Source organism: Temnothorax curvispinosus, unplaced genomic scaffold (assembly GCF_003070985.1).
Source record: "Temnothorax curvispinosus isolate PA1 unplaced genomic scaffold, ASM307098v1 QBEX01014781.1, whole genome shotgun sequence".
Taxonomy (NCBI): domain Eukaryota; kingdom Metazoa; phylum Arthropoda; class Insecta; order Hymenoptera; family Formicidae; genus Temnothorax; species Temnothorax curvispinosus.
This window is the reverse complement of record NW_020224561.1, coordinates 161975-184190: the sequence shown is the minus strand read 5'-3', so window position 1 is coordinate 184190 and position 22216 is coordinate 161975. Positions and strand designations below refer to the sequence as shown.

Sequence of the window (22216 nt, the reverse complement as noted above, 5' to 3'; positions counted from 1 at the left end):
TACGCACGACGTCCTTCATTTATTTACTTATTAAATTCGTGTCATCTCTCGCGCTTTTTTCCTCTATATCTATAAAATACATGCAGTGGAAATTCATTTTATTATCTTTGACATAATATTATTTACAAATGTGGTAATGATAAACTCATAACTATGATTTAAATATCGTAATGAAAAGAGCGTTACTACAATCGAGAAAAGGCTTTATTTTACAATAATATAATAAACAGGCTTTTCAAATAAAAATAATTGTTAAAGCTTAGCAACATTTCCAATTTCCAAATTCTAAATTTTAACTCAGAAAGATATTAGTAATCGTAACTAATAATTCTTTGTATATTGTTATAAATGCAATGTTTTTAAGATTTTCAAAATCACTGCTGTAAAAATATATCTAAAAAGACAATTATTAAAAGGTGGATATCCAAAATTAAATATAACTTCTAAAAAATGCATTCAAAATATTATTCTATAATCAATATTAATTGCGGATTACTCATGCGGAATTTGCGATGCATTATGTCGGATAGCTATAGTGAACTTGCTGAATAAATACGTTTTGCATATTCTATTTAATATTAACTCTCAGACAATAACATTTTATATATCAAATATTCTATTATATGTGAATTAACGAATTTTTCTGGCTTCAAGATTTTTTTTGGACTTTCGCATGTTTACCTATAAACAAATACATTGACTAGCTCATCCGTCACCTATTTAACAAAGAAAATTGAAATCGGATATCTCCGAAATTCATATGACAAAATTTCAGTGTTTGCTATTTTATACGACGGATAAGATAACGATATCGGCGTAACTATTCGCCGCAGGGGTGGCTTTCGCGGCGCACGTGCACCTCGACTTTAACGGACTTCCATTAAGGGAAAATTCTGGCCGGAAGCGGGAGGCGGTTTAAGCTAGGAGCTGGATGAAACCGCGCGGGTGACGGCAGTACTAAAGGGGTGGCGATAAAGATGAGAAGAGGACGAGAGAGAGAAAGAGAGGGAGAAAGAGCAACGTGGGGTGGAATGGGATGGTCGGCGGGAACGGAGAAAGTGGATAATGGAATTTCGAGAGCGAGAGTCGAGGACAAAATGGCTGGCACGCTTGCTGCTTCCAGAGCGGGCCGCTCGGGGGGTGGCGCGACTGCACTCGGAAGGGTGGTAGGTTAATTAATTCCGGGACATAAACCCACCCTTCCCTCTCTTTCCCTGTCTCTCTCGAGCAGACTGGAGGCTGTCGTATTGCATAGAGAGAACGGTACGGCTTCATAAACTATTATCAAGAGCAAGGTCGCGCTTAAACTGTGCCATCCTGTACAGTTTAAAGGGACCGGGCCAGAAGGATACTTAATAAAGCTACCGTGTTGAAAGAAACATATACATAAAGCTAAAGTATATACGTTTATGTAATTATGACAATTTATTCTAAAATGTGTTCTGAAAAGGTAGAAATTTATAAATTCATAGAAGTAGTATAATATTTTTATATATATTAGAAAATTCATATGTATGCTCTACATACACAAAAATGATGAAGAGGTCATAAACATGAAAAATAATAATAATATGTAATAAATATATGTATTCTTTTACATTGATTTATTAATAAATAAAAATATATTCGTAAAATATTGCAACGTTATTTTATGTGCAATATTTCTCTAAAATTTGTGATTATCTATAGATATAAAATATAAAATTCATATACATATATTTTACATATATAATCATATTGTCTGTACGATAGTGCTTTAATAATAAAATAGAGTAAAGTAATTTTATAAGCCAATATTCTAAAAGCCAAAATATAGAAAACCTGACAATAAATTGATTAACAATCATGCAGAAATAAAATATGATTAAACATTGGTTTACGAAATACAGCTATAAGGATTTGTTAATAAAACGATATCACCGCTAATTATAATTTTTTTCTAACAAAGCATAAACATTCTGTACTATTCAGGTAAGCCAATTTCTTTCGTAGACCATTGCATACTACATTTGCTATGTAAATGTATACGGGCATTCATCAGAGGCAATTGTGACGCGTCGCCACGGTGCTCCGCACGCGAGAAAGTATTTTCCTTTCAGAAACTTGGAGGGTACGCATGCGGAATTATCGTCGCATGCTTGTGTTCGCAAAATGCTCGCAAATTTCGATGGCGTGGAGCACCATATGCTATCGCCGTAGCACTGGCTCGCCGTGCTACGGCGATGATTGAATGCGTAATCTGCGAGTGGAATTCTCCGCGTTTTGGCGGGAAAGTTGCCGGCGCGGCGCGGGCGCTTCGTCGGAAATTCGCTTCACGCGTGAAAAACGGCAAACTGTGTTTGCCGCAAACGTGAAAACGCGAACGTATCTCGCTTATTTTGAATGAGTAAAGTATTCGAGAAACTAAAATTCTATGCAAACGGATGTGAATGCGTGTATATAAAAACATAAAATGGACTGCGAAAAAAATGCGTATATCATTCTATGTATTCCTTAGTCTTTTATATCAAAATTTATATTTGTTTACCTACGTGAATGAACGATATTGATAATGGAATAATTTTTATCGTTATAGGTAATCATCTTTTACAGATTTCTATAATTTTTACAGATTTTGGCGATTATTTTTTTCCTAAAATCTATTAAAAGTTTTTATGAATTAGACATTATTTTAACACTACAGTTAGAAAACTAATAAAAAGTATTAAAATGTAACATTCTCCAAAGTACAAAATTTTTCTAACACGCGGCATTGTATCAATTACAATTTTGTTTAATAATTAATTTTTATTAGCGTAAAAAGCTCCATATAATCAGAATTCTAGCATTCTCAGCATTTCTCGCACAAGCTCGATCTTGACAAAATCTTTTTCCGTTGCGCACAATAACGCCGAGAAGCGTGGAACCGTTACGCGCGTTAGACTCACCATAATGGACGCGATTTGCGTAGGGGACCTCCGCTCATTATTCAAATCGAATTATGTCGACCGATTGACACGTTCTCAGGTGGTGGCTTTTCAAATTCCCAAGTCGGTCGCCACGCCGGGGGTTCCCGTTGCGCGCGAGGTGTCGTGAGAGAGGGACGCATTTGCATACGGAATTGAACTCTTCCATTCTGGCACTACGACCCCATCGGGACTCGCGCGCTTGAAAAACATCGAGCCGAACGAACGAGGTGAGGAAGATCGAAAGGCATGTCTCGAATTCGCCAATGTTGAGCGTTAATTATTCTCATGTGGCATTTTACAGAAAAAAAAGATAAAACGACACAATTTTCCACATATCTTTGTTATTAAATAAGTCTACTTTTAATGTAGTATACATAAAAAAATAAAATAATTTTAATATATTATCGAAGATGAAAAAAAAAATTTCTTCGACTGTTTAAAAGTGTACGTACAATGGTCTTCGTCTATACAATTGAAATGAGTAACAATCTGTTTGTGTTTGTGTTGATTTGTAGACAATAAGATAATTAATAATTAATATCAAAACATAAAAGATAAATCGTATTATGTTGGAGAAAATTTAGATTTACAATCTGAGCGATTAAGAAAATCTTACGTGTCAGCATGTTCAGACAAATCAAATTTGGAACACAATAATAGAACGTATTGATCTCATATTGATTTATCTTTTTAATCGTTTTATTTTATACGGTATGCATCGGAAAATATACGTACGTTGACACACATATATACATACATTAAGAAACAAACATCTGCTGATCTGTGATGCGCGGTAAATGGTCTTAAAAGGGCCGTACAATGGCCACATAATGGCTACATAACACCTTGAGAATATCATAAATTCAGCTGTACGTTATCCGAAAGTACTTTAAAGTCATGGATAAAGAAACGTAAGCAAGAAATTTATTTCGTTGTCGACAAAATGACGTTTACGGCGACGCAATAAAAATTAACGTGACGGAATAAGCACTTTTAATGGTTTATAAAACTTGGCAAGGCAACAGCTGCCTACGTTCTATAACTTTCTTAGAAGTAAAGCCGTGAGCGATTTTCTGTTCTACTGAAAAAGAGACCATAAACACAATTGTATTTCTGTGAACAAGAGATGTGTCATAAAAAAAAATACTTTGACTAGTTGAGAGTGCACACGATTCGATGGAGATAATCAAATATATTGTTTCATCAATTTATTTATTTTTTTTTTATATATAATATACGAATAAAAAATAAACAATAATTTCCCGTTTTTTTATTTTACAAAATAAATCGAAAAAGATAATATAATAAATTAATAGTACATATATATATATATATATATATATATATATATATATATTTCAATGGATAAAATGGTTTTAAGTGTAATAAGAATCTTGTTGCAATAAATATATATCAAACTATTTTGTGTAAAAAATAGTTAAATAATTAGGGATTAAATAACCTATAATAATATAACCTAAATAAAAAGAATTCGACTGTATTTCTAAAACGCTTAAAGAAATATATCACTAATGCCCAGTTAGCCCAGTAATCTCTAATTTTATGAAATAAAAGTCAGTCCGCGTACTTTATATATCTGTACTTTAGAGGTTTACCTCTAAAGTAGAATCATATCTCCAGTTTTTGTCAAAATTAGAGTTAATACTTAAATATACCAGAAGTTTATAAGTATATAATAAAGGATAAAGGGTCTTATGTCCATACTGGTTCCTAATAAGATACAATGTTTAGAAAAAGTCATATTAGAAATTTTTATAGAGATAATAAACTTTAAATCCTTAAAGTTTTCTTTAAATTTAAAATTTTTTTTTTTAATTTCTAATAATGGAGATACGATTCTCTACCTGTAAAGTACAGATATACATGTATATTTCGTCTGTATGAGAAAAATAGTTGGATGTCTATTGCGTGAGTGCACGTATGTACATACGTTGTATCGTGAAACCTGATTAAATATGCTCTCTAATGTATACGGAGTACGTCAAGATAGATCAGAAATGATTAAACGTAAGCTAGACGGAATAATAAGAATAGTTGAATAATAAGAAAGAAAAATTAGAATATCCATTTGAACTCGCACAAATGACAGGCGAGTCCTTTCTACAGATTAACTTCATCGGATAACTATTAGTTGATAACACTTCGGCTCAGCGAGTAGACTTCGCTGACTTCGCTTGTTGATTTCCCTGCTGTTTCACTTCAAATTTCCTCTCTTATCGCGGAACCAATGCAAGAAATAAATGTATCCCTCGTGAAGTAAAATCCTTAAATTTACTGCTTCGATTTTACTAGTCCTCGTGGAACCCTTCGGTAAACGAGATTCGATGCGACCACGTTTCGATGAGATCGATAGTCTCCCCTTGCTGATGGTGTAGGTACTCGTGCGCCCGTAAGCATGCAACTGGATCTACTTTCGTGTATAGGGATTCTTTACTCCTGAATGAATACCGCCATCTTACAAAGCTGTAGAGATATTACCATGTTACAGGCTCCATCTATATTTGCTTAAAGATAAGATTTGCTTGCATGCCTGGAAAGCACCATAAAGAATCTTACTCTTACGCCTAATTTGTTCGAAAGGAAAGCAATTATTTAATTATTTATCAATATCTTAATTCACGATATGGTAAACCCAATACATTAGCAAATAAAATTACAATTACTGCGTACAACTAAATTTTTAATTGAATCTGTGAGAATTTATAAGATAATATGCTTCAAACTTTCCATCTTTATTTATATCTTCAATAAGTAATATATTATGATATCAATTGGATCATATGTGTCATAAAATTTTCCTCTCACAATAGTAGAAATAATATCTTATACATATATCATATATTCGCAAAAGAGTGCGGTCCATTTTATCTGCGATTCAATAAGCCCATGAGAGAACTTAGCTATAATATCGTGCACGAGCACACGTGTCGCCTTCGTGCATGAGAAGGGATTTTTGACGCCGCATTCCGCTCAATGTCCTCCGCGCGAGCGAACAAGCGAGCGGTCTCGCTGAAAATTGAAAAACCTCGAGAAAAATCAGGCACAATCCCAGGCGCAAGCCGTTCCCCGGGGACAACAGGTACAACGGAATCTGGACGAATCCGATTGAATTGCAGTTTGTTGCATACACACGGCTGAAGCGCGCACAACAAACTCGGTTAGCCTCGAGTTACGAGGAATTCCAGTTTCCTCTCTGTATTCACGTCTCCTTCTCGTGCCTGTCTGCAGGCTGCAGGCGAGAGAAGGTAGATGAATACCCGTAGGTCGGAGGGGCTGTTAAATCGTGCGGTAAATTCGCTTGCATTTCACTCTCTGGCGAAGGAGTCCCGGAGTAATACGTCGTCGTCGTCGTCGTTGTCGTCATGGAGGGCGTAAGACGAACTCGAAGCTATTGGAACCGGGTCGAATCGAAGGTCTTGCCGGGGCTCCACCGCTCCACCGTGCACCGCCAGAGGTGGAGGCAGGAGGAGGGCGGTTGGAAGTCTGATCAGTTTATAAGCGCACATTGAGTTATTGGTAGCTCATCTGCCTCGTCGATATCCGACTGGATGGCTCCTCCTCCTCTCTCTCGGAGACTCTCTCTCTTTCTTCTCTTTCCGCACAGAGAAAACTGTCTGTGCATTTTCGCGAGCTTCGTGAAATATTTCGTTTCTCTGCCATCGTTCGACGTATGGCGCGCGTGCACCTCGGCGATATGTTGAGATAAAAATATGCAATGTATCCCGTAAAAATGGTAAGGCTACTCTTGAATCTAGGAATATAAATTCCTTACATATATCGCACGCATATTAGTGGTAACATTTATAAAAGTTCTTTGCGCATAATAACTACGGCATAGTGCTGTCATGTTTGAAAAAATTGCATATTATTTTACGAAGTTTATAAAATATACTACTTTATTGCCAGACCTAAAAACTGCAATTAGCATATTTTACTTGGAGAACTTCCTGTTAGAATCCGTTGTTTGACGACATCTCACGCATTACACGTGTGTTCGCGGCTTTCACCAAGTTATAACTAGGAACACTCCACATGTTTGAAGTTAATTACATGTATCAGTGTGTAGCAATCACGAGATAGCTCTTATAACAAGCCGCGATACTGCAGCCGCGTATAATTTATATATCGCGCGCGTATGCATTGACAGGCGATAGAAAATATAGAAAGAGGAACGCGCGCGCGTTGCGTGCAGCGCGAACAAAACGACGGCGACGACGCCAAACCGCATCAATCGTTGTATGCGCCGCGACTCGACATCCACTTAAGAATGGTCTTATCGCGCGAATGCGCGACTCGTCTGATGGCTCCCGCGTTATTAATGGATCGAGCGGGGCTACACATTTTCCGGACCGGTGTACAGATCACTGGTTCTAGGAAGCGGACGGGTTCTATCTGCAGAAACTGATGAGGATCGCGACTTTAACAGATTAGACAACTTGTTGGAAGATGTAGACGCGTGTCATGCATATATATCCGCCGCAATAGAAAGTCCAATTATAAAGCGCGGGACTTTAAATCGTGACTAGTGGCTCCAGATAAATATCGAATCGACGTTCGTTCAAGTAAGATTATTCGTCGGAGATTACATTAAAGATAGGAATAAATATTAAAAAATATTAAAAATTGCTTAGTAATAGCTAGTTAATCGGATGACTATAAATATATTGCTAAAAATATGTATAAATAAATAATAAATATGTATAGTACTCGGATTCCGGTGTGAATATATGATGTAGTATCATTTCGCAGTAAATATGTATGGCAATGTATAATCCAATTAGCATATGAAGCTCAATATAAATGAAATAGCTATCGTTGCCTTTCCTTATCACATAAGTATATGATACACGTTCGCTCCTTCATCAAGTGTACCCTGATTAAGTTTCTATTATGCCTGCCATCGACAAACGTCAAGATCCACATGAAGATAATTTTTGTTTAATCGATAATAATTGATTATATACGAAAAGAAAAAATGATATCAAGAGAAGCAATCATTTCTGTAATAATCAATTTTGAAAATGCAAAGCAAATGAGCGATATTGAACGACAATTGATATATCGCGGCAGTTAAGTCGTGACGGTGTCGCGGATAAAGAAATCGCCAAGTCAAGACATTCTCGCTCGCGTGTACCCACCCTCAAATCGTAGACGACGCGCGCGAGAGGGTGGACGATTGGAAGACGATCCTTGAAATACTTCATCGAGATTGCAAGAAAAGTAGAAGAGAGTAAAGCCTGGGGAAATCGGAAAGGAAGGAGGAGAAAAAGAAGGAGGAGGAGGAGAAGAGACAGAGACAAGAAGAAAGGCTTGCCAGTTTGTCGGCCGGAGTTATGTGAGCGCAACGACGTAAATACGCGCCTTTGCTGTTACTCGATGCAACGCGCGCTTGCCGCCGAAGAGTGCGGGGGTGCAAACAGGGGTGTGGTTTCGCCGGCAACGAGAAGGCCAGATAAAGAGCACCCGGAGATCTTCGTACGTAGATACACCGTCGGTCGGAGGTTCGCGAGACACAAAGGGCGGCGAGACGAGGAAGACGGCGGTTAGGAGTGTCGTAAACAACTGTCGAACACAATCTCCTAATGCACGCCTCTCTTTTGGCACACGCGAGACACCCTTTCCGCTCGAACGACCACCCCGCCGACCACCCCGCGTGCAACCACCCCCTCCTGTCCCACCCGCTTTCCTCTCATCGTATACATCGCTCGGTAATAGGAAGTTATATCCGCGGGATTCGCGACAACCGGAGGCGCCGAACCTATCACCGTCGCGCTTTCGTGACTTTTTGCCCGGCTACGGGCAAAAGATCGTCGTCGTAAATGGAGGATCCATCCTTGTGATGTCTGTATTGGAATTCATGGCCGTCTAGCTACTGTATCGGCTTGTAACTACGCCATCGGGCGAGCAATGAATCTCCGACAAGCTCGAGTTTTCTTCTGAGATTTTTTTCGAATCGACGAATTGTAAAGGAAGAACATTAGCTTCGTATTTATTGTTCGTCTGTTTTCCTCTCTCACGGTTTTAATTGAAACTTCAATACGATTAGGATAATTTGCATCGAACATTCAAGTAATGGACTTTGCAAATAAATCACAACGAATTACATAAATAATTGCTTGCTCCAGGATGCTTCAATATATCGTTGAATACAATAAAGTTTTATATAGTTCATTTAATTTCGTCAAAATGATTTCGAAGAAAACGATTTTTGTCCCCTTACAAATTTGAATCTTACAAGTTAACTTATTTTTGTCATTTCTCATCTACAATCTAATTACGCAAAATTAATTTCATAGGGCATTTAATAAATTACATGAGCAATTTATTAAATGCATATTTAATTATCAAGTTCTTCATGTTTCGGTAATCGTCGTATAGATTTATATATTGATACATGGCTGAAGATAAGACTTGGTATATCGCGTATACCGCTAAGCGTGTGCATAACCATATAAAATACATGTAATACATCAAGGATCATATTTTCCCATATCATGTAATAAATTGCATTTCTTGTGACATTAGTCTTCCGTTTCGCCCGAGCGAGCACTCCAGAATGCGATCGTTCCTGCTATTTGAATGGATTTAATTTATCATGATCGGCTTAGGACTAAATTTCATTCTATTTTCAAGGACACTTGAAACTGCAAACGTCTGGAGACCTAATATTCTCTCCGCGTTGTAAATGATACTTATTACGCCGGCAAGAAAAATCTGTTGCAGATATATAGAAAATAACAAATAATAACTTTGAAAGCATGCAAATTGAATTTATCCCTTTTTGTCGAGTAGTAATTCTAACAGCTGCAGTGTAGTAATGTCGAACGTTGTTATATAAAGCAAATTGTTATATATAAAATTTCACCGTTATTATGCTAATGTATTAAGGATATATTACACCGCGTCAATATTTACATATATTTTAGTTTTAAATACTGTTAGAGAAAGATGTATAAGAATTTATTAAAAATTTATCCTATATTGTATATATTTATGTATATATTAATAACGAAAAAATAAAAAATATTACATAAGATAAGCATGAAAACGGATAAGTGCAACGTGCGATGAGAATTACAGAAATATCGTGTGAGTTATCAAAGTACTTCATATATCAACGCCTATCTTGTAGTCGTATATAATAAATGCTTGTCGAACGACAAGCGAATAGAAAGAAGATGTACATGCATAATCGATTATAGTTGAGAAATATATGCGGAAACGCGAGGACAATTTCAGATTGCGCTCTACGGGAAGATTTCAAGTGGTCTTGGGTTAATCGGAGCCAACTAGCCAACTTCGTACATTCTACACTTACAGATGCGATTTGCAGGTCAGGGAAGCATATGTTAATATATGTTATGACAGTATTATGACATCGTGCAATTAGTGATCACGCGTACGGTGCCCATGATAGTGCCGACCAGCGGGAAGCGTTGAGAAAAATTAATAGAAGTACGGGGCCCCCGTAAAACGCGGGATCCGAACGACAGAAATAAGCAGCAAGGCGTTAAACTCTCTCGTGTCTTTGAGTTTCCCCGTAACTGGTGTATATATTTGCTACAAACGACGTGATATTGCCTCCGCCAGCTTGGGGTCTTAATGCATGGATAATATGTAATAGTGTTTATCGACTCTTCCATTTTGTGCCTCGAAGGATATAACGTGTGCACGAGGCATTTAGATAGATTAATCTGGACGTAGAATGCTCACATTTAAAGTTTCTTTGAGGGAAATGTGCGCTGCAGCGCACCGCAAATGATACGCAATAAAAACATATTATCTCATGTAATTTGTACTTTTATATTGCAAAAATTTATGTTTTTAGTAAAAAATTTATTATCTTTGTTAACTTGACAATATTGGAGAATTCAATGATGAATCTTTATAGAATGCGAATGCGAGTTGTTAGTAATTATGAAAACATGTGGATGATTTTAAGAATTTTAGGCTGGATTCAGGCACACAACCGAACTACGAGAATTTACAGAGAATCTCAATCTCCTTATTCCTAGTGTGTATTATATGATACTAGGAATGTGAACTGTGTGTTATAAACATTAAATATAAAATCATATATTAACTTTCTGATCAAATTACATTTTTCGAGTATATTTATTATCCATTTATTACATATTAATTTCAGTTGAAAATTAAAAATTTAGAAAATAATCATTACTTTATTAAGCAGAACATACTTTATTAAATAATTAATTGTGTGTTAGTAGTAAAAAATATTTGACAAAAAAACTTTTAGTACTTTTTAATTATGCAGAATATTACATAAAAGATAATGGGAGAATGAGAGACTAATAATAATATTAATAATATTTTGCTTGCCAAATTTTAACAAGTAGGTATAAGAATAACTCGCAAATAAATTTGTCTGAGAAAATGATACATTATGTTGCAAGCTGATGGCGGCTCTCTCAGCATAAATTCTGCGAGGTGTTCAATTAATTGAAATGATATCAAGGAACGTGTTTCCGTCAATAATTAATGCAGTTTGGCTTTGCGTATGTGATAGTGTATATATCAATGTCATTTACAGTTTTATACGATTTGTAATCAGGAAGTGTTCGCGTGGTGAATGCTATATGCGAAATATAGAGGTTCAATTAACTCGGAGAATTAATTGAAAATAAAATGGATGAGCCAGCTTGCTGGAAAAAGGGGAGAGGAGGAAGAGGAGGCAGAAACAGAATTATAATATATAAACGATTTAATATCTGATATCAATTTATCAGATTAAAATGATTTATAATGTAATCATCGGAAATAATAATTTAATCGGAGGAAAGACCAAGAGATTGAGAAAAATCAAACCAGCATTGTAGATTAAAAGTGTATCGCTACATATTAGAATAATATAATTTTATATCCATGAAATCTTATGTATATTTCTTCCTAAATTTCTTTATAAATTTAAATAGAATTGTCAATTATATTTTAAATAGACAAATGTGGGGTAACATTTTTTTCAATCTGATACTGCTAATTTTCTTTTTAAACTCATATATTATCGAAATCACTCAGATATTTATGATAGAATAAAATATAAAATAAATGTCTGCTTTTTAAAATAATTTACTTAATAACGTAATAGATAAATAATTTCGTAAAAGTTGTCATATAATAAATTCTGTTATGTGTAAAAGTTAATTAAATGACATCCAACTATCACTCTTCGATATAGTAGTTCCAAAAAACAAACTTTAACTAGAATGCAAATATGAGTTTTACTCGTGCATTTGTACTAATTTATAAAAATTGTTATGCCGTTTATATGTGTTGTGAGGTATCGAATGATATTCGCGGTTTCCTTACATACGAAAAGAGAGATAAAAAAAGATTTCTTCCGTTACATCGCGGTCATAGCCAATCACCCAGAGTGACTTTGCACGGTACTGATACTGATCCTATCGTGGATCAATTATTATGCTAACATCGGTATGCGCCTGGGCGATTCTACGGGAAGACAAACACGCCTCGGATCGTTCATGCATTCGAAATCCATTCGTTCCTACTGCACATCTGCCGATCGGCCCGAGTAATGTTTTCGTGTAATTTTAATCGAATGATCGTACAGAACGCGCGGCTGGCGGATAAAGGGCCGGCGATTATAATCGAATGAAATTGCGCTACGTTTCGATTCCGAGTGTGCAACCTGTACTTACGCCATTTTCGTATATTAGCGGTAATCGAATCGTTATTTTGTGATGTGATGCAGATGCCGCGATACTCGCGGCTCGTAAATACAGAATGCAGGGTGTGTATGCACATTCCTCGCATTTCATGGCTATGGTACAAGTCTTACGTTATCATATTCATTTATTTAAATGCCAATTCACAGGATAAACACATGCCAGATCAAAACGCATGGGCCTACAATAATAAGACAAGATAATCGATAATGATTTCGATCGGCAATAATATAGTAGAATTGAAAGTATTAATAGTGGATATAGAGTAGAATGTATGTTTTTAACGTGTAAATATACACGTGCGATTTTTTTCATCAAATATACTTGCGAAATAATGAATTATTTCTATATTAAAATCTCATAATCAATAGCATTTGTAATGCAGTGTTTATTCAAACATACTCCTAATTAATGAACTAAAAACATCTTGTATTCGAAATTATAATATTATTTAAAAATATTTGTATGTAAGTAAAACAAAATATTAAGATATTTTTAACAATCAGTAACATATAAATAAAAACATACTGACGTAAAAATAAAACATCTAATACAGTAATTGTAAAATAAGAACTAATAATCTTATTTAAACAATTCATATAATATATGAATATAAAGTATTTAAACTTTTTATATAATTCCGAAATTTTTCATTTAATTCAATACATAAAATTAAGTATTAGACAACAAATGTAATTACAATTAATAATTAATCCATGTGTATTTTGTAATATGCCGATTATGAACGTAATAATTATACAACAGTAACAATTATATAATTCGGTGATTTAGGAACAGAGTATTTCAAAAATTTTTCACCGCAATCTTATGAGGTACATAAGCGTACACCTGCAATTGGTACCTATAGCTGATTTACGAGCGACAAATGTTAATTGTTTAAATTAAAAGCTATGTGAAAACAATTTGGAAATAAGTTAAAACGTATTATTAAATTAACTGCTGTCATGTAATAACATGAAACTAATTAATACGATCAAAACTGATACATTGCGACTGTTGCAATAGATAAAATATTTTCTCGAATTTTTCATCATACGCGAACCATTTGTATTCTCGTTATCATAAAAAATTCAACAAATTAATTATAAATTTTAAATAGGTTATATATATTAGTAATGATATATTCTAAAATGTAATAAACATCTCAATTTTTAATTTAAATTAATAATTAAATGAAAGAGGCACAGAGCTGTAAGAAGTTGTTGTTTTAATCTTTAATTAAGTTGAAGTTAAACACCTTAACATACGTTTCGGCCTGACATTAGGCCATTTTTAGTGTACAATAATATATCAAAATTTTATAGATTCGCAGTGAACGCATATCACATAGGTATTTTTATCGCAATATAATTTATTATATATTGAATCTAAACAGCTCATGTCTTATAATTAAATTGGCACAAAAATAAAAACAGTAAGTGTCGATAAGTAGAAGTAGTTAATATGGTAAGAGAACCTATATGATGTTGCATGTCGAGAGTTGTGTTGCAAAGATCACTATAATGATGTTATCAGTTAAAGATATAGAGAGCACTTGTTCTCTACATTCTCGACATCAAACACTATGTGTGAGTCCTCTTACCATATTAACTACTTGTCGACTTACTGTTTTTATTTTCGCGACAATTTAATTATAAGACATGAGCTGTTTAGATCCATATAAATTATATTGCGATAAAAATACCTATGTGATATGCGTTCACTGCGTCTATAAAATTTTGATATATTATTGTACTGAGGATGGTTTAATGTCAGGTCGATACATATGTTAAGTTGTATAACTTCGACTTGATTAAAACAACATCTTGTTACGGCTTGTGTGCTTTTTTCACTTAATTATTAATTTTTAATTATTCGAGTCTTCTAAAAATATTTCTAATTTAAAATTTATACAAAATTACAATTTGTAAATATTGCTAATGTTATAACCTTTCGATAAAAGTACTTTTCTACACTAATTAGTAACTTAATTCTGTCATAATTTTCTGAAATTATATTGATATTCTATTCTTATTTTAAAATTACATTTTTGATATAACAAACATGTTAAAAGTATTTAAAAAATTTGGAAAATATAATTCATTATCTATTATCTGTTCCATTTGGAACATTTTGAAAAGATATTATAGAATTTGCGAAAGACTATTATATGTCGCATCTTTCTTTTAAATAATTGAATATGATATTAAGAAATGATTATTCCTCAGAAGTACGGGAATTAATTTGCAACAGTCTTCCCATAGCATTATAAATATTTCGCGGCGGAGTTTAGTCGTTTATTTTCTACTAACGACGACGATGTTATGAACAAATTTATAATTTCATTGATCAAAACCATCAAAGCCATTCGGCTTTTTAACGGAAGCCTCAGAAAGTTGGGAGGCATAATACTTCGAGACGCGTTCTCCATCTGTCGAAGAGGTAGAAATAATTTGATGCCTCGTCTTGGTACATGTGCAACACATGAAGGGTATATAACATATCATTCACGCGGTTGCACTGCATACTAATGCAATCCCTTCTCATTAGAAACTCATAAAATCCAGAATCCGCGGAGACGTTTCTCTCGTGGCGAGGAAGGAGAAAGGTCCGAGGTAGGAACGAGGAGAAGGCGAAGGTAGAAACCAGTTCCCTGGGCGTTACTCCGAGCGATGAGGAGAGTTCTTTCCCACATGAAAACCATGCCATGGACAGATGGATACTCCTGTAACCTGCGAGCCTTTCGTACTGTACACAATAAATGAAAATGCGCCAGCACGTGTATGGTTTCCTATTTCGCGGACATTTTTGTAATAAATCATAAAGTTGTTTACTACCTACGGACTATTCAGGAAGATTAGCATCGAGATACGCCACGTCTTGGCGAAAGCATATTACATGTTGAGCATATTTGTCTATTAAGCAATGAGTCAATAGATTAGAAAGCACAACGAACGAATTTTCACGTATCCTGAAACACTTGCTATCTAAAAGTAAAATTAATTAATATACAATTTAAGTTTTATGTCTATTTATAGAAAATGATATACGATTGATATCTTATAATAAACCAAAAAAGTATTTGATAAAATAATAGTAAATTCCATCCATAAAATGTTAAATTATTGCTTAATATGTTTCTCTTAACGTAAGATTTTATAAAATGCGACATAAAATAAATTGTTTTTTATAAATTTGCTCTATTGTTTAATTTTAATATCCCAAAATATCGGATTGCTATATTAATACAAGTCAGTGATACATTTTACTTTTAGATAAAATCACGTAACGAAATACGTCTACACGATCAAATATGACTTGTGACATTAGGCTTGTAAGCAGCGAATAGTTATGCGCACGAAATGCAGATTTATTGGAAGCCGTTGAAAGCCATCGATCTCTCATTCGGCCGCGCATTACGCCACAAGAAGATAAACCGTGGTATAATGAGACTTGAAGAGGAGAAGGTCAGTTCCTCAAGCGATGTTTACCAGCCGCTACTACCTGCATGCAGTTCTGACGGCAATTTCATGTCCTTGCCTCTCCTCTTCGATGTTCTGCATCGTAAAAGAAATTAGATAAAAACCGAGGGGATGTAGTAGGCGGCGGGTTCGTTAACCTGTCGTATGGACATCGTTGCAATTCGCCAGCTGACGATACGCTTAACTGCAACGGACTAACCGCGATGCGAAATATACCGGACAGGAGAATGAAGGAGGACCTCTAACGTGGGAGGGTGGTGCATTAGATAGAGATAGCTAATGCGAGGGGGGGGGGGGGAACGCAGACACCGCGCGGCGCTTTTTAATTTCTAATTATTGCGTAATGACCCTGCACTCCGACCTCCGACACTGCGTGCAGACCTTATGTCTCGATACAGCGCACGACTAAGACCTTTAGTTATGGGTTGCGATAATTGCCAATTTCCATAGGCTCTCGTTCTACGTTCCGATAGAGCTCACATGTGCCGGCCGATTCTAATTGCAGGCTACGCTCACAACGAAAGCATTTAAAATACGCAAAATACTTTTTTCAAATAAAAACTGTCATACGCGATACACCTATTACGCTTTTCATGAAATTCGAGCGATTTATTTTATTAAGATAAAAATACACGAATCTCTCGAGAAAAGAGAATTATCTGAATCTATGTGATGGAAGATGAGAAAACTAACTTGCAAAGCTTTAACACACCTGCGTATTTTTGCGTTTGCGAAAGCTTAATTAAAAAATCGTTACGTTTGCGACCGTTGTGGAGATAGCTTTAGACTTGGTCCATCTGCACTGTGGCACAGATCATAGAGAATGCAGCTCGTGCAACCAATATCCACTTTGTAATCTGTGCACAGGCGCTTCCTACACGGATGCACGCGGGGAATCGCAGGCAGGCAGGTAGGCATCAGGCAGGTACGTGGAGAGGATAGGTAGATTCCTAGGTGTGCGCATCTGGCCGCGTTGCACATGCGAGCGGCGGTATCTGATTCCCCGACGGAAGTCCCGTTCTTGCTCAATAACGCAGGCGATCTGCCAGGAATAATAATTGTTTCACAGGCAACGGATTTGTACGTACAACCGAGCCAGAAATCGCGGTATCCCGTCTTACGAAGTATCCCTCCGTCTACGTATTGCTCGTGGCGTTCATTAAAATTAATCTCCCCCATAAAGAACTGTAGCGTTCGCTCATTTTCTCCGCACGATGAAAATCGTTTCCATTTAAAAGGACTTCGACGCGGGAAAATGAAGTTGATTCTTATCGCACCGGTAACTAACGTGTACAACCACATCGCGTCTAATGCTAAACCCGAGCCGACGTGTGTGAATAAATTCTGCGGAATAGTACGCGTCTGGCGGATCGCTACGGAACGATCAACGATAAAGAGCGATATACTCTTAATTAGGAGTTAACTGCTGGTCGTGTTGCAGGTGGAATCCGTTACGTACATGTCTTACACCTGTATGGTTGAGTATTTCAAGTGAAACGGGGTAAGAGGATTATATAATCAGTCTTACTGCCAGAATTTAGAGAGAGAGAGAGGGGAGTGAGAGAAAAGAACATGAATGAGAACACGAATGCTTCGGATAAAGAACGAAAAAACATGCGTATATGTATAATATATGTATAATTTCAATTACGAGACAATATTCAAAATTATGCGCATGCGTGTCTCCTCATATATTTCCAACATATTTCACATTCAGATATTCATATAACAACCAATAATGTGCATATCATTAATATGAATGTTCTTCGCAATGGATATACATTAATTACAGGTTTTTTTTTTACACAGTAAAAAATTTTGTGTTAAATTTAACACATTTCACATGTCCCAATTTATCCACTCAAATTTTCGTGTTAATTTAACATAAAGCAAATATGTAAAAAAATAACAAACATAATACATAAAAAATTAACATAAAAATTTAACATTTAGACGCTTTCAGAATTCAAAGTGTATGTTAAATTGACATCTCTATAATGTTAAATGTAATTAAGATAAGATGTTATTTTAACATTTAAGAGAAGTATTTATTTTTAGTTTTGATCTTTTTTTGATGAATAACATAAGAATTATGTCAATTTAACACATAGTAACTGTTATAAAAAGGAAGATAACACAATTTATCTGTTCACTTTAACATATAAAATATATCACCAAGAATTCATGCACTTACATATTATATAAATTGTGTTATTTTAACTCTTAAAAATGGTTAATATTAATTTAACATAGAAAAGTTAAGTAACACAATAACGATATGTTAAATTAACATACAACTGTGTCAGAAATTTAACACAAAACTTTCTACACAGGAAAATTTTAACACAAATACAAAATGTTTTTTACTGTGTATAATCGCCTTTTATGCACAAATCAGCATTTTCCGTCGCAGATAAAACAATTGCTCCTACCACCCTTCTATCTACCATTTATCGAGATTATGGATGTTGGCAATTAATATACATGTCGATGATATAACGCGAGCAGCATTTGCGCCACGTCGGCACTACGAATAAATTTCAGATAATAACGATTGTATCTATAGGCATATTAGAAGGAACATCAAAATTTGACGCCTATGTATTACAAGGTCAGTTCATCAAGATCAATTCTAGATCACAAAGGAATAATTCTGTCGGCAATCACCTGCCCCATGTCCGCAGTCATACCTGGCGACAGGTATATTGCACCTGTAATACACCTGCATCCGATCGGGCGATTTGGAAAAAAATGTATCGCTCCGCCCCGATTATCAGAAATTTATCTATATTATCCGGAATTGCATAAGATTTATTATAAATTGGCACGTTGGAACGATCGATCATCTATTTAATTAGGTTCTTACATTCGTGATATCGTTATATCATTGTTCGTCGATATCAGCAATTTTTTTATATTCGATCATTATTAAATTATAATTGAAAATCTGTTATTCTAATAATATCATTTAAAAGAGAGATAACAAAAATCTTATAAATATAGAAATACATTGTTCCGAAAAAAAAAAGAACAAGGAAAGTGGCAAAATGAGATCAGACGAAATTCTCGCGAATTGATGGTTCATCTAATTATCAGTCACTATGCGTATCGCGGATAAGTGGGATTTATGATGACAGCGGTATAATTCACCAGTGGCTAAAGATAGAAAAAGTAGACAGGAAATGAGGGCGAGTTCGTACCTCGAGTTTTATTTAATTGTTATTTACGCCAAACGATCACGCGATCAAGGGAAAGGAAAGAGCCGCCATTTATCGGCGATAAGTACGAGTGGGAGAGACCGAGGCGGAGAATGTAAGGGTATACGACTGATTTAGAGGACTAATTCGCGACAATTATCACAGCGTTGAATTATAGCTTTAAGTCACGCGGGTCCCTTGTATCCATCGCCTCGTCTGATATCGAAACGCACGTATGAAACAGAAAAATTCCACATCCTTCGCAATATAATGTCACGAAAGTAGATAACATTAACTGATTAACTCACGTTTTGTATAGTTACGATAAATAAAACTGCTCTACATTCTGTAGACAAAACTAATTCTTTCCCATTTGAACTAAATATTAAAAGTTTCACACAGAGTTTATAATAAAAATATTATTTTTCTAATATCTTGACTCGACGATACTACAGCTGATCCTATTAGGTATTTTCAATAAATCCTTCTTATACTTTCGGACTTTTTTTTTAATTTTCATTTTAGTTATTTATCAACAAATTTTTGTACGACACATAAGAAAGCTTACGTAAAAGGGACCATCAAGGCGTCTGTAAGGTCGCGCGCGTAAGCATCCTATCAATACGGAAATATCGACTTTATAACATATAGCCACTCAAGCCGTTAAAAGAATATCGTCACGCGCTTCGACGGGCTAAATTCGAGACGGTCCGTACATTACCGGAGATATGCATTTATACCGCATCTATGCGTCTGGCGCACACGCCGCACGTTCGACACGCCGCGGCGCCGCGCCGTGCGTATGCACCTTGCGTTCGGAGCCTCTCTCTCTCTCCTGCTCGTATCGTCAGATGGAATGCCGGAAGTTTCGTTACTTCTATCCAGCGGCGTAAAAGCCGCGACTACGCCGAGCAATCTGCCATGCAATAAAATCGGCGACAAGCCGTGAATTCGTGACACGACGCTCATAAAGGGATTTATGCGCACGTTCGAGAGAAACGAGTTGACGTGGCTGACGTCGAAAATGTTATCGACGGTGAGGGCATACGTACACGTATGCGTTTAAATTGCATGACCCTGTAAATAATTTTTATTGCGTATCTATGTCGCGAAAGTCCATGCGATTAAAATCACCAGCTAAAGATATTTTCATTTATAAACAGTTAAATATTAATACTGTACGGTACATTTGTATGACAAAAATTGAATATTGCTGTTGCAGTGAAATTTTTATGAAATTTTACATGGATTGGATTTTAAGACTTTATATATTTATATTTGAGATCCTTTTTGTAAATTTACCAAAGACAAAAAATTAAATATATACATATATATATATATTAGAGTTACAAAATTTTCTAGTAGCAGTAAAAAATTACCGTAATTTTAATGCGCACGATAAAGCAAATGATATAATAAAACTCTTTGCATAAATGCATTTACGTTACATCTCGATGTAAATTCCAGCTTGACGACTTTACAACTCTATTGTTCTTATCGCAAAATCTTGCAGATCACAATAGGCGCTATGTCGATAAAGACATTCCAGACAGTAGTTGCAAATGTATTCATAGTTAAAACTTTCGCATGGTAGAAATATAATGAAGTCTGATTAAGTCGATACGTACATATGCTTAAGCAAGATTTTCTGTTGCAAAAACATAATAAACCAAGAGAATGTAAATTAGTGTCTTATTAGAATATTTTATTTAAAGCGCGACCGAATCTTGATAACTAAAAGAACTTTATTCTAAATATTCTCAATTTTTTATATTCATGAAAGATACATTAATGTTTAACATTCAAATCAATTTTAATATTTTTATTATCTTTATTATTTACACTATTTTAAACTCTAAAAGTATTGTTTTTTAATTATAAGTTTTATGTTATTTTAAATAACTTTCTTGTACAATTTGTTTATATAAAAATATTGCATTAACATTTTAAGTTATTAATAAAATAATCGTCATATTAATTCATTATACATTTTCACACATTAACGATTTTTTTTGCTTACTGTACAATATTACGCAATTTAGATTTTGTATACAGATTATCAGAATTTCGATTTAGCAGAATTAGCTGAAAATCCTTCTCAAAATTTCTGTATAGCTATATTACGAAATATGAGACAGAGAAATAATAGGCTTAGCATGATAAGAATCAATACAATTTAGTTGTGTTTTAATTTTTTAAAAACTTTTTACCGTCATCAGCTTAGTTATCAATGATCTATATTTTGTAAATATTAGACACGTTTAAATATACTCTTTCAATCCCCAGATAATCAATCGCATTTCACGCATAATAGTATTTATACCGCTGCCGGAAATAGGTTTACGATATCTTCTTTGAGAGACGGGCCTGACTAATCGCGATACATGAGTGCAATTAATTGATATTAATTGAAAGGAACAGGTGGTAACATCAGCGATCTTGAATCTAATTTGCTCCTTATATAATAAATCTCCATATTGCAAATGTCGTTATATATAAAAGAACAATATTTTTTCGAGAAGCGAAGATTATGAATGGCTAATCGATTGTAAACTTATTTTAAGTTTGTAGTTTGTATGTCTTAATAATTTTACTCTTTATAGACTATTTATTTTTAACATTGATATTCATGGACCTTTCTTCAACATCGCGAAATTATTACAATCATTGCAAGTTATTCTAAGGTATTCAAATAGATATGTAGCATTAAGTTAAGACAAATTTGAGGTATTAGATTGTGGAAAAGAAGCAATAATGTATCAAAAAGACTGATGCGGCAAAAAAGGTATGAGATCAATCTTGCAGCAAACTGTTCAAACGCTTGGGTCGTTTTGTCGCGAAACCCACAGTAGATCCGGTATCGA

The 22216-nt window shown here is 34.9% G+C and overlaps 1 protein-coding gene across 2 annotated transcripts in view; it reads right to left on the bottom strand.

Moving 5' to 3' along the window:
- LOC112464978 (UPF0489 protein C5orf22 homolog) overlaps nt 1–22216 on the bottom strand; it is a 272704-nt gene that overhangs the window by 95568 nt on the left and 154920 nt on the right. The window lies entirely within an intron of this gene.